Source organism: Mytilus galloprovincialis, chromosome 10 (genome assembly GCF_965363235.1).
Source record: "Mytilus galloprovincialis chromosome 10, xbMytGall1.hap1.1, whole genome shotgun sequence".
Classification (NCBI taxonomy): Eukaryota; Metazoa; Mollusca; class Bivalvia; order Mytilida; family Mytilidae; genus Mytilus; species Mytilus galloprovincialis.
In genome coordinates this window covers 48,596,076-48,611,051 of record NC_134847.1, presented here as the reverse complement: position 1 = coordinate 48,611,051, position 14,976 = coordinate 48,596,076, and the positions used below count along the sequence as shown (strand labels likewise).

The 14,976-nt window shown below is 32.9% G+C and overlaps 1 long non-coding RNA gene across 1 annotated transcript; it reads right to left on the bottom strand.

Moving 5' to 3' along the window:
- LOC143047715 (uncharacterized) lies at positions 1-14,307 on the bottom strand. The gene is made up of 8 exons (XR_012969645.1): positions 14,140-14,307; positions 13,517-13,645; positions 11,793-11,940; positions 10,062-10,266; positions 8,201-9,072; positions 6,138-6,288; positions 2,203-2,480; positions 1-1,687 (listed from the first exon to the last, which is right to left on the bottom strand). It is a non-coding gene; the product is annotated as an uncharacterized LOC143047715 (long non-coding RNA).
- Between the last annotated feature and the right edge of the window lie 669 nt (positions 14,308-14,976).

Below are 14,976 nucleotides of genomic sequence, written 5' to 3'. Positions count from 1 at the left end.
AATTCACCAGGTAACTCGTAAAGGTACGGTTCAAGATGTATGTCATCATTGCTTCTGTTTAAATATATTTTCTGAGGTTGACAAAAGCCATTGCCTGTCCATACAATGGAACTATTCTTCATCGACTCAATCAGTTTTTTGTCTATTGTGGCTCCGTCTAGAAAACCATAAATATGTTTAGCAAACTGATGCAGCTCTGGTTTGTACTTTTCACTGTAAGACTTGTTCAAAAGCAGTAACTGTTCAAAGACTTTCACTGCAGGTGGTATAGCGCAACAATTTGGATTAAGGTTTTGAATAAAGTCAATAGGCAAATCTGGAAAGAGTGGCATCGTCGAACCGACAAGACTTTCAGCATCGTTCATGTTAACAACCATCTCATAAGGTTTACAAAGAAGATCTTGACCGAACCATTTCAATACTTTTGGATAAGACTTTGGTTCTCTCAATGGTGGAATAAAATTTAAGTCGACTAGTATTTCTTTTAATTTCTTTCTGTTGTGACAAGTTTCAAGAAGATGTCCATTCTTCATTAATACGTTCAGTAAGCAATTTGCTTGTTCCCAAACTTGAGCATCTGGTCGTTGTGCTGAGGACGTCTGTTTGTTGATACACATGGCAACATCATATATGTCCGATGCGTTCAAATGTGAGGACGACTTCATTCCAAACCTTTTTAGAATGTTTAAATAAGTTGGGTCATGATTTTGAGGGAACTTTCCTTTGTCATTAAATATTTGTACAAGAAGGGGATCTGCTGGATCAAACAATTCATTAGGTGTTTTAAAGAGTCCGCTTCCAGATTTAACAAATTCAACCCGTTCGACTAAACACATTATTGCAGTATTGTGTTGGAACAAAGACATGTTTTCCATGATGTAATTCATCATTAAATGTTTATGAGTATCGTTGTAGGTCAATGCCCTGTCAACTAATCTATGTACAATGGTTTCAACAGCGTCTGTTAAATGAACTTGTCTTGCACCAAGGTGCATTGCTAAATGTTTCCCTGTAAAAGTATGTATAATCATTTTTTCAGGTAATGGAACGGGAAGCCAACCGTCAGGTGCGACCAGCTGTACATCTTCAACAGAAACAAAATCGCCAGTTTTTCCGCATTTAAACATTTTCAACCTTTTTAAGATATGTTTAGCATCGCTCAGGGTGTAGCTAGATCCAACAAATTCTACAAATTCTTCCCTGTCTGAACTTTGAACATTGTCGTTGAAGTTTTTCACAAATTTCTGACTTAATGCTGATACAAGTTTCAATACTCCATCAACCGTTGGTCTCTCTACATATTTATCGTAGACTTCGGAACAATTGTTTACGTAAAATGGAAGACAATTCAGAACAGTGACTCCTATTTCATGCAGACATCTCACGACTGGTTCCGGTAGAAAGTTTCGGTTATCGGCAGCAACAATCAGCGGTTGATCAAGTGTCAAAAGATAGTTAAATCCAGATTTGTTGTCATTATGTGGTAAAATAAACAGATCATTTGGAAGCCTTATCGACTTAGATACGAAAAATTCCCACACGAGCCTTAACCATTCCTCATTCAATGGTGTAAAGTTATGCCATCTAACCCTCTTTATGTCTTGGCTCTTTCCAAGACTCTTTTCTATAGCCTGAGAAATTAGTCGAAGAACATCATCTTTATTCGTCACTGCCAATTGACTTTTACCTTAAATCACAATATATAATTAATAACAACTACTAATAAAACATAAAGGTTATATTTTGTAAACAAATGATATTTAAGTGTCATATTGTAATATCTCTTTCTTAGATATTGGTATGTCACTCTGACGGAGGTCGGGTGACTTATTGTTTTTGTTCATGGTTTCTTTGTATTTATAATTATTATTATTCCACACTTTTTTTTAAACAGACTATTACTCAGAATTGTATAGACCTATTTTGAAGGAACTTATCAATAATATTGACCCCCATGTACAGATATGCAATCGAGGGTTGGTAATATTCATTTTGTTCTCCATTTTAATTGACCAATTCAGGACAGAATTGATTATGTTGTGAATATTTACATAAATATACAATTTTTTCTGATACAACCGTTTTTCAAAAATAATATAATAACGATCGTTAACATACTGCCTTCAAAGATCCCAACACAATCGTTATACCTTTTTGCAATACCTGGCTCATTTATCATGTAAATAATCTACATTTAGTCACCTGATTTTGCCAATTTTAAAATCTGTTCATTCATCTTTGATGGTAGCTGATGTACTAAACTCTCCTCCATTCCAGGACAGAGCTGTCGTACAGATATGGAACATACAAAAACTTTCGGATAATTGCTGGTCCGAAACATGGTGAATGCGCCGTTGGAGAGTGGCAGAAGTTCTAATGATTTGAGCAGATCAAATTCTTCATTTGATATCAAGTAGGTTAAGATATTTAGCTTATCTTCTCTTTCAAACTTCCTGTACACTGAGTTCCATTTCAAAAGCCTAAAATATATTTAGATCATGGTATTTAGTATTTAACCTCTCGAGCAGTGTTTGAACAACATATATACTATATATGAAATAAAAGTCAATTATTGATCATACCAATGTGCTTAACGTTATAAAATGCATACATAATACATTAAATGAATTTAAAAAAAAAATCGAATAAGTTTAATATCCTTCTAATATTGGTTTCACAAATCTAATCTTAAAATTAATTAATGTAGTATTATAATCAAAAATATTAAAATCGCAAATTAGTCAAAAGTTGAGTATACACTGAAGATTTTGTGATTTTGTTTGACCCTTGTATTACTGGATTAGTTGGTTTGATTTAATGTTTACATGGGTCTGTTGTTAATTTGAAGATGATAGGTTAGCATCGATTAAATTATTAATTAAAGGATTCTCATTCACTTTTGGAGTGAATGGAAACTTCAGTCTATCTCTTATAGCTTTTACGATGATAATTTAAAATAGTGAAAAAGACAAATAAACGTGAGAGTATTGTATCTGGTTGAAGAGATAATTGACGATGTCACTGAAATTTAAATTATTTGTAGATCTTCATGTGTTGTTTATTTATAACAATGACGAGAAACTATTAATGTTTTCAATCCTTGCAGTCGAGATATTAGGCATGATAAAAATTATGCTAATGAAAGTTAAAGCTATCAAAAGTCATGCTATTTATTATGCAGTCGTAGTAATAACATTGTGTCATAGATCAAAGTTATTTGTTCAGTGTATGTTTAATTGCTTTTGGTGATATGTCTTTTGATTGCGTTAAGCCATCTCAATTGATTATTATAGTGTATTTTATTTGTTGTGATGATGCACTATCTTTAAGGTTAGGTTGATAGTTTCTGCATCTTAAAACGTTTAGATCCGCTGCATTTGTTTGCATCTGTTGGTTTGGAGTCTGTCGTTTGTTTATTTTGTTCATACGTGTTTTTAGTCCTCGTTTTTGTTATAAAGGTAAGCTCGTTAGTTTTCATATTTTTCTGGTTTTACACCAGTTATTTTTGGGGCCCTTTGTAGTTTTCTGTTCGGTGTGAATGAGGCTCCAATGCTCCATGTTGAAGGCCGTACTTTGACCTTTTAGGGTTTACTTTAATAAAACAAAATAGGACTTGGATGCAGAGTTGTCTCATTTTCATTCATAGCTGATCTTCTTACATCGATATAATACTAGGCAAAAAGGTTTTTAACTAAAAATCTAAATATTAAGACTCAAAGACAAAAAATATTGTTAAGGAGTATAACTGCAATGGAACAAATAGTGTGGTTTTATAAATTTCCGTTTGTTGATTATTATTAAATTCGATATCAGGTTAAAAGTTTCCAATAAAACAGCAAAACACCTACGGACAGAAAAAAGGAAATCGGTAAAAAAAGCTGAATTCCAGAAAAAAACAATTGACCATTTCTATAAAAATAACTTATTTATATATCTTGAGTAGCTGATCATTTCTGTATAAATTCCCTTGTAGCACTTTACGTATGCCTTAGTTGTAATATCGTGTCTTGACAACGTTCTTCTGTCAACTTATTCAAAGAGAATTAAAAAAAGAAAAAAAAAAAAGAAAATGTCCTTTATCAATAATACAATGTCTTAAAAACCTATAAAAACTTGTCTACAACAACAACAACAACAACAACAACAATACTTTATTTTAAGAGGGTTACACAGTTAGCTATATAACTAATCTTCCCTGAGGCCCTCGTAATGAAAAATCAAACAAAACACAAACATATACTAGTACATTGCATACATACATTAGCATAAAAAGTCAAGTGTGATAATAATGTTCAATACAACTTGATAAAATGTGATGAAAAAATAAACATGATGACATGATCAGTTTTTTATATTATTTATACAGTTAGGTTGATTTCAATAAATGATCTGCTATTTTGTATTTGAAAGAATTAATATTTGTAATATTTCTTAACGGTATTGGCAAATTATTCCACAAGTATGGTCCAGAATACATAAAAGATTTTTTGAATAATTCTGTTTTTGGTTTAGGGAGTATGAGGTTTCCTTGAACAGCATTTCTCAAGGGGTACGGATTTCTGTCTGAAACATAATGAAACTTGTTAGTAAGATATGATGGGGCATCATTATTAATACACTTAAATGTCATCACTAACTTATGATATTTTATTCTCTGTTCAACTGTCATCCAGTTTAAGTGTTTGAATAAGGGTGCAGAAGGAGCGAATGGGTCTGTTTCTAGTATTAATCTAGCAGCCCTCTTTTGTAATTTTAATATCCTTTTTAAACCCTCACTGCTACAACTACTCCACACTATACAACAATAATCAATAAGTGGCAAGATATAACCATTATAGAATAATTTTCTGCAGTCTAGATTTAGAAATTTTTTAATCTTTAATAGTAGATATAGTCTAGATGATATTTTTGAGCAGATCAAGTCAATTTGGGTTGTCCATGTGAGGGAAGGGTCAATTTTAATGCCTAAAAGACTTTCGCATGTGGAAGATTGTATCACTTGATTGTTAATAGTTAAACAACTCTCATTGTAATGTGGCATTGCTCTTTGCTTCGTTCCAATAATCATATATTTTGTTTTATTTTTATTGATGAACATATTGTTATCATTGCACCATGCCTCTACACCATGTAAATCTTCTTGTACCTTTGACTGAAGAGTTTGATAACAATTACCAGAAAGATGTAAGGTTGAATCATCGGCATATAAATCAGTGCAACAATTTTTCATATAAATAGGAAGGTCGTTGATGTATAATATAAACAGAAGGGGGCCTAATATGGAGCCTTGGGGAACACCATACTTGATATGAAGTTTTTCAGAATGAGCATTACCAATTTGTACTTGTTGAGTTCTTTCATTCAAATACGATTGAAAAAAAGAAACAGCAGTATTATCAAATCCATAAATTTCAAGTTTTTTACAGAGGATATCATGATCTACTACATCAAAAGCTTTCTTAAAATCCAACAGGACTGCTAAGTTGATATTACCATCATTCATATCCTGTATCCATTTATCTATGATATTGATAAGGGAAGTTTGGCAAGAGTGTTCTTGTCGAAACCCAGACTGTGCTGGGTGTAAAAGATCTAATCTTTTAAGATAGTCAAACAAATGTCTACAAGACATAAGTGTAACCAAAAGTATTTGTATAATCAACCATTTCTGGTAAAGGGAAATAAATCAATCAACTCAATCACATAAGTTTTATTTTTGACTATAATTGCAAAGGGGAATAAATCAACAACGAGAAAAGCTAAAATCGTGAAAATTTACTTTGACCTTCATTTTGTATCAGGAAACAACATATCGGTAAATGAAAACAATTTCTAAAGCCTTTTCATGTGAAAAATGCTCCCGGCCGTTCGACTAACCACCCACCAGTCGTACATCCCCAAATATTTAACTGATTTTTCCTACGAATACTCCGGTTAATGATATAATTGGTAAAATAAAACTATTTGATTTTAATAACTCCTAGAATGTTTTATATTTTTTTGCGATTTTTCAATTACTTGCTATTTTCATTACAATGCTACTAATTAGCCATTTTGACTACAATAAACAATACAATATTAAAGGAGAAAAAAGTGTGTAGTAGATGCATACAAAATACATATTTTATTTATTTTACCTTTCACTGATGAACTGTGGCGAGGCGTCTTGTGGTGGAGTACCATATGCCTTACACAGAATGTCATCCAGTCGTTGAAACCCTTGCGTTTCTATCAAGCAACAATTATATTGTCTCATGGTGTAAAGGAGTGTTTCTTTGATGTTCATTTCTATTTAAAAAATACATTTGAATTCACGTATTGCTGAATAGCTTGGAATATATATAACACAGTTTCACGATTGAAGATAAACTATGATGTTATCGGCCGCATATTGCAAGCATAAAACTATAAAAGATATGTTTAATCACAAACAAAATTCAGATGAAGAGACTCGTTAAATCATGACAGTATAAAACATAATAAAAGAAAGATAATATGTTAATTAAATGAGAATGGAAATTGGGAATGTGCCAAAGAGACAACAACCCGACCATTGAAAAAAACAACAGCAGAAGGTCACCAACAGGTCTTCAATGTAGCGAGAAATTCCCGCACCCGGAGGCGTCCTTCAGCTGGCCCCTAAACAAATATATACTAGTTCAGTGATAATGAACGCAATACTAATTTCCAAATTGTACACAAGAAACTAAAATTAAAATAATACAAGACTAACAAAGGCCAGAGGCTCCTGACTTGGGACAGGCGCAAAAATGCGGCGGGGTTAAATTTGTTTGTGAGATCTCAACCCTCCCCCTATAATTTAGCCAATGTAGAAAAGTAAACGCATAACAATACGCACATTAAAATTCAGTCCAAGAGAAGTCCGAGTCTGATGTAAGAAGATGTAACAAAGAAAATAAAACAAAATGACAATAATACATAAATAACAACAGACTACTAGCAGTTAACTGACATGCCAGCTCCAGACTTCAATTAAACTGACTGAAAGATTATGATTTCATCATATGAACATCAGGCACAATCCTTCCCGATGTTCATATCAACAAAGAATTCATTGTCTATTTGAAGTTCATGTTGTTCAAAACAATCGGAATTATCATGGGAACCAACTTTGCTCCTCTTTTGGCGACTTTTCTGTCATTCGTATTAGGCAAACCTTATACACTACGAGCTAGCAGTTTCGTTTAACTTTGTTTTCCTTTGACAAAATATGATCAATTTGCTGACAATGACGGTTGTGTATGGAGTATACATATATTTTCAAGTTTATATCTTCAAGTTGATACGATAAATCAGAAATTTCATGTTTTGATATCCATGTAAGACATGCCATAAGGTTGGTGGTACCATGATAACTATTACATATATTACACCAAAGGATACAAGTAGTAAAAAAATGTACGTATACGATCAACACCGGTTTGACCGTTATGGAATATGTTTGACAATGATGACGGATATTTATCAATTTTTCGCCACTACGATACTGTTCCTCGAATATGTCCTAACTTTTTAGACTTTTTTTTATGTTTGTATTTTTCAGACCAACACAACGTGTCTACCGGAGCACTTGAGCTCAACGGTTTTTTAAGGGGTTTGTGTTGCTTAGTCCTTAGATTTGTTTGTTTTTTTTATAAATTGTTGTTCGTATTTACCATTCGTCTTTTGTTCATTGCTTTGTCAGTTTGTATTCGACTTATGTGTTAGCCTTTCTTTTAGTATCTTCAGAATCTCTTGTTATATTGTTTATCGCATTTTAAAATAAATCTAACAATAATTTATGAGATACAAATGTATATTATACATTCATGTTTCATTACTTGTTAGCTGACACGGAATATCATTGAAAGTTTTTTATAGTATATATTTCATCAATATTAAAACTTTTAACATCATTCGATTTACTTTAGTTCAAAATATCCATTATTGAACCAATTTTATCATCTTTATCACAACAGTAGACTGTGCCTGCTTTGAAAAGGCTCATCAAATCATGACAACATAGAACACAGTAACCCGTAATAGGTTCATTTCTATTTTGTATCATAAAGATACAGTAAAAACTAACATATTTGGTAAGATAAGACAATTTATTATTATTTATTTTTCTTCATTTCTTCAAGCTGATTAATGGTTTTCATGCATTTCAGATAAATCTTTCATTACTTTACATGTTTACCTGTATTTTCTGGGAAAATTGGAAAAACTGCATCTTGCCAACGAATCCATTTGCCTCCACTGATTTCAGTATATAAGAATGGTACATCACTTATATTTCTGAACAGCTTGCTAACACATTCCTTGAATCTATAGTCTACTTTCTCTGGATCAGGAATACATCGAAATATCAGCTTGTTATCTTTCCATCTTTTAATTATTGTCAAAATTACGTCAGTATACACGTTTGGAAGAACCTCGAATATCAGCAATTCATTCCACTGTACTGAATCTTCCTTGAAACTAACAGTAAATTTGTCGGCCCATTTTAAATTTTGGCGGTTCTGACTGAGTGCGAATGTCCCGTTAACATGCACAGGTAGGTTTGTCATACTAATGTTTGGTACTGGCAAGGGCATGAAACAAAAAATATGTCCAGTGTACGTGTTCGGTGACATAGGTACTGCAATTCCTATACAAGGTAAGTATGCTAGCTTTTTAGATAGTCTTAATAGGGTTTTGGATCCCTCTGATATCCCTACGAGACGATTAAGAACTAGCCATACTGTTTGTTTAATCGGTTGTCTTTTACCAGATGTTTCTAATTTCAATAAGTACATTTTAGTGAGAGAATTGTTAGGAATGTATTTGGGTTTATTTACTCTCCTGTCTTTTCTGGCCTCATCATTAGAACACCCACCAATGGTTACCATATAGTCAGGATTTTGCTCAAATAGAGAGCCTAAACGTTCATATAGGCATATTTCTTCAATAGAATTAAGAAATATCAGTGTTAGGGAAGCCTCTTCTTTGAACATCCATAAAAGATGATTGATCTTTTCCTGATTGTAAACAGAATCTGAAAGCTCAGTTGATGTCTGGCGCAATGGGAATCTAAAATTAATTAACAAATAATTAAAAGACTAGAAGACTTACGTAAAATAAACAAAACAAAGCACACAAACACGATGTTTCGATGATTGGCAAATAGAAATGCTTAATCAACTGTTAAATGTGTGTTTGTTAAATAGGTATTATTTAGGCGATAACATTGATTTTATTGGTTTTAAAAACGGATTTTATAGTTAAATAAAAAAAAAACAAGTGCAATTTTTCAAAAACAAAAATACATTGAATCATTTTGAGTAGGCATAAACGGTGACCCTAGTAACATTTGGCACACTTGTTTTCTAACTTTGTGTGCCAATGCTCTTCAGGTTGGAAACCGTTTTTTCGAGCGCCACTTTTTATTATGAATACGAATAGGTTTTTTTTAATTCACACATAGATATCGATTAAACAACAACTTGAATATGACAGTTCTTGTCCATTCGTTTATGATGCGTTTTGTTTGATTTTGCCATGTGATTATGGACTTTCCCAATTGATCTTCCTCTAAGTTCAGTATTTTTGTGATTTTACTTTTTGAAAGGGAGGGAGTTAATAAAATTTTACACGAGTACAAGACTGGTAGTTGTTATTTGTGGAAATATTTTTATCACCGATAGATTTAAAAACACGAATGTGTCCATAGTACACGGATGCTTCACTCGCATTATCATTTGCAATATTCAGTGGACCGTGAAATTGTGGTCAAAACCTTAATTTGGCATTTAAATTAGAAAGATCATATCATAGGGAACATGTGTTCTAAGTGTCAAGTTGATTGGACTTTAACTTCATCAAAGACTACCTTGACCAAAACTTTCACCTGAAGTGGGACGAATGGACGCACAGACAAACGGACGGACGGACGGACAAACGGACGCACAGACCAGAAAATATAATGCCCCTCTACTGTCTTAAGTGGGTCATAAAAAATGGTCTCCATATTTTAGATAATTTGTTAGATATACGTTTAAGGCAGAAATGAAAGATGTTACCTAAACATAGTTCCTTTGAAATATCCATTCTTTGTCACATTCTCTACAAAATTGAATGCAGGGCCTAAAGCTTCGAAGCATTCTTGCAAGCAAACTCCACGATACAACCGTAGCTTAGACAGTCGAAGTGGTATGCAACACTTATCCTCATCTAGGTATGGATTCAAAATCATCATTTGGTGTCCACTTATAATCATGGGGTAATCTACAAAAACAAAATGCAAACTCTATTTACCTCAAGACTCTGCCATACCTAAAATAATGTTGAATGAAGACGTATTTGCATCTATCAGTGTCTAATTGTAGTGAATTGAGTACTTCTTAGATATGTTTTTGTTGCTCTTTCGCAGTGTCTGTACGTCTTCCTTTTCTAAATGTCAACTTGTTGATATGAATTTTTTAAGTGCACAGCATACTTGACGATTCATGTTACACTTTAAATGGATTGTTCATTTACTCTTTTATTTAATCTTTTGTTATGATATCAGCATAAACCTTATTTCAACTAAAAGACACAACTTGTTGATCACCATTCAATTTGAATAAAGACATGTGTTCCTAATACCAAGATGTAAAAAGGTCAGATACATATCTTCTGATTTATACTTTTGATAATCTTAAATTGTGGTTTTTTGTAATTGAATTCATCTTTCAACACCATAATCGTTTGTCATATTATTTTTTTCAACATACGGTCGGTCACAGATTTATAGCAGATTTGAAATATATGATAAAAATGATATCACAAACGAGGAAAAAGAGTTAACTATAAGGATCATAATCAAATATCGTCATATGACGTCACAACCACCACTAACGCCAACGAAACACATATATTCGAAAACCATTCCAGATCACACCCCCCCCCCCTTCCCCCCCCCCATTTTGTTTTCGCCAGAAAAAAATCTAACATTGGTTTAGAATGGCATGCCGTACTATTAACAATAATTTTGGAATCTGCCATTATCTACAAACAGCCAATGATGTGAATCCTAACATGAATTGGTAGAAACTTCTTTTCATTGTTAACCTATCAGCTACAACCAGTTAATAAATATTACTGTAGTCTCTTGAAACAAGAAAAAATATCAAGTATAGCATGTCGACGTTTTATTTTGGTATTACATTCATGAACTTTCTAGCTCCTGGTATATCTATATATTCTTCAGTAGACACAAATTTGCAGTATGCCTAACATAGATAAACAATTTGAGGAAAATAAAAGCACAGGTGTGTTTCATTTATTTCCTATAAATACAGTCACATCAAAACATACAGTATGTTGACAAGTTGGGCTTATCCATGGCATTGTTAATTAGATTTGACTTACGAGTTTCAATGTCCATCTGGTATCTTTTGCCGTTCTTTTAAAATATTTAAGCTTTTTAATGATGTCTAACGTTTGTTAGAATCAAGTCCAGTTATTAAACAAAATTCGTAGATATATGCAGCCATTCCTTTAATTAAAGAAATACTCCAATAATTCTTTGTTTCGTTTCTTGGCCAATTTTGGCAATACTCCTTTTTTCTTAGGCTACAAATGCATATATATCGTATGAATCAATAATTAATTTTATTGTTTCGGCTATTCTACATAGTTCAAACAATGGTGTAGTATCAGGCAGTTCGACATATTTCAACCAATGGTATACTATCATGACAGGTCGGCTCCACAGATATGTTTATTCTCTTAATGAAATAAAATCAATTCTTCAAAATTGTTGTACTTACCAGTGATATGAAAAACGGACTTAAATCCCAATCCAAATCTACCAACTGTTGATGGATCAAGTTCTTTAATGCTTGTACCGATTCGAAGAATTCCTTCCCAGTCATCCTCAGAAAATTCTTCATTATTATAAACAATTAATGCTGGACCCTTTGAAGAAATAATTAGCAAATTACAACTTTATTCTGACTTCCAAAATATCCAAAATAGCGAAATCTAGTCTTCCACTATAAATGCAATCTCCCATGAAGAGTTATCGGTCCTTTCTTTCTCTCTCTTTATTAAGAGAGAAAACGAAAGAACCGATAACTCTGCATGGGAGATTGCTATAAATAAACTCATCATAGATACCAGGACTAAATTTTGTATATACGCCAGACGCGCGTTTCGTCTACAAAAGATTCATCAGTGACGCTTGAATCCAAAAAAGTAATTAAAAAGGCCAAATAAAGTACGAAGTTGAAGAGCATTGAGGATCAAAATTCCTAAAAGTTTTGCCAAACACAGCTAAGGTAATCTATGCCTGAGGTAGAAAAACCTTAGTATTTCAAAAAATCAAAATTTTGTAAACAGTTTATTTATAAATATAATAAAATTGAGAATGGAAATGGGGAATGTGTCAAAGAGACAACAACCCGATCAATTAAAAAACAACAACAGAGGGTCACCAACAGGTCTTCAATGTAGCGAGAAATTCCCGTACCCGGAGGCGTCCTTCAGCTGGCCCCTAAACAAATATATACAAGTTCAGTGATAATGAACGCCATACTAATTTCCAAATTGTACACAAGAAACTAAAATCAAAATAATACAAGACTAACAAAGGTCAGAGGCTCTTGACTTGGGACAGGCGCAGAAATGCGGCGGGGTTAAACATGTTTGTGAGATCTCAACCCTCCCCTATACCTCTAACCAATGTAGAAAAGTAAACGCATAACAATACGCACATTAAAATTCAGTTCAAAAGAAGTCCGAGTCTGATGTCAGAAGATGTAACCAAAGAAAATAAAACAAAATGACAATAATACATAAATAACAACAGACTACTAGCAGTTAACTGACATGCCAGCTCTAGACTTCAATTAAACTGATTGAAAGATTATGATTTCATCATATGAACATCAGGCACAATCCTTCCCGTTAGGGGTTTAGTATCATACCATCATAACATATATGAGAAGAACATAACCCGTGTCATGCCACCATATCAATGATAATTCATGTCAACACAACAGTGCTGACCTCTTGGCTGGTAAATGATGGAACGGGACAATTCCTTTAAATATAAAAATGTGGAAATGTATTATTTAATAAAATCGTTGATTCATGGGTATTTTTGAACATTATAATTCAAAGAATTAACTTCAACCTGCGTTTTTAGATCATAACTTTTTAAACAATACTATATTGGAAATTCCCAAAGAAAAGTGTTAAGGTATTAAGTAGTTAGTGTGTCTTAATCATGTTACTGGTCGAGGATAATTCTTACTCTTACTGTTCAATATAAAGACCTCTGGTCAATAAATTTTCAAAATTCAAGTTAAAAACTGCGGGGCAACGTTTATTTGTCGATAAAATACATTGAGATAAACGAAATTACAGCTATTGTTTATGGGTTATATTGGAGAAAATCAATATTTTCTTATAGAGGAAACAGAACTGTAATGGATGACAAAAATCTCTTAGTTTGTTTTATGTTTTTAACAGAATTTTCTTAAATACCAACCTGAAAGTATTTGGAATAAGGTGATGAGTATGTATAACGTTGGGCGTATGGGTTTGACGGTAACTGCCGTTCATCGTAAAGTATTGCAATTCTAACAGCACCTGCATCCTCTGCATTTTGAATCATCTCCTGTGTAAATAGTATAAATAAAACGATCATGAAAAATGAATTTCATTAACTTCCAGCATCAAGCAGTCTAATGGGAAAGGGGAATACCTAGTTTACCTTGTCGAATTTTACCAACATTATCTAACGACTACATTACCCTTCATACTCCCCCTCCTGCCTGTAAATCTTCAAATCCACTATTCCTTAGTGATCATGACTTTTATTGAGTGGTTATTAATGGTCTTCAGAAATTTGTATTGGTACATTGCTTGTTTCTAATAATGCATGTCCGCTTTAATAGATATAAGAAGATGTGGTAAGAGTGCCAATGAGACAACTCTCCGTCCAAGTCAACATTTCTAAAAGTAACCCATTATAGCATGTATAGGTCAAAGTATGGCCTTCAACACGAAACATTGGCTCATACCGAATAAAAGCTTTAAAGGGCCCCAAATATGACTTAGTGTAAAACTACTCAAATAGGGAAAATTCCTTTTCAAAAATGAAATACATACTTTTAGAATTTGTCCATCATCTGGGTATTCACGCAAAATTTTTGTTAGCTCCTCAATGAGCGTCGTTCGTCTCATCCCAGTGCATTCAGGCTCGATTTCTTCTTCCTCCATCTTTCTTGTTTGTTTCTAATAGACTATGGTGTCATTTGTTGTCTAATCATGTTGAAATAATCTTTAATTGAAAAGAAAAAAATCAAAATTAAGAAAACGATTATTTCTTCTAAATTGGTTTATGAGATTTTTAACTTGGTTAAACTTCTGTAACCGAAATTTATTCCTGGATGGCCGGACTAACTGGCACCTACTGTCGTGTTAGAGGATCAAAATATATATACAATGTATCACTTGGTCGGAAGTACAGCGCTTCAATTATTTTGCCGACATGTACTTGTTATGTTATAGGTTACTCTGTCCAAATTTACTTTTCAAGAGATATGGAATGAGTTTATAAACAGATTCTCAATTAACTTGGTCTTTAGATATCTTTGTTTTGTTTTGGAGACTTCAGTTGTGTTAATGATTTTCGTGTTTGGCAGCATGGCATTATAGTTTTATTTTGTTTAATTTACCCCACGACATGAGCACATGGTTAATTGCCTTAACGTTTTGACGTAATGTCGCCAACATTAAATCGAATCCGAAAAACGAACGATATCAGAACTTCTGTTATCTAGGAGGATCGGTAAAATTCTAAATGTCTTTTTGGTATTATTACATTCACTATTTAGCAGAAATCCATACATATGAAACGTTTAAAAGCTTCAAAACAACCAGAACAGTGAAAAAGTGATCATTGGATATATCTATTTACTTGGGATTACCTGACATAAACTTAAA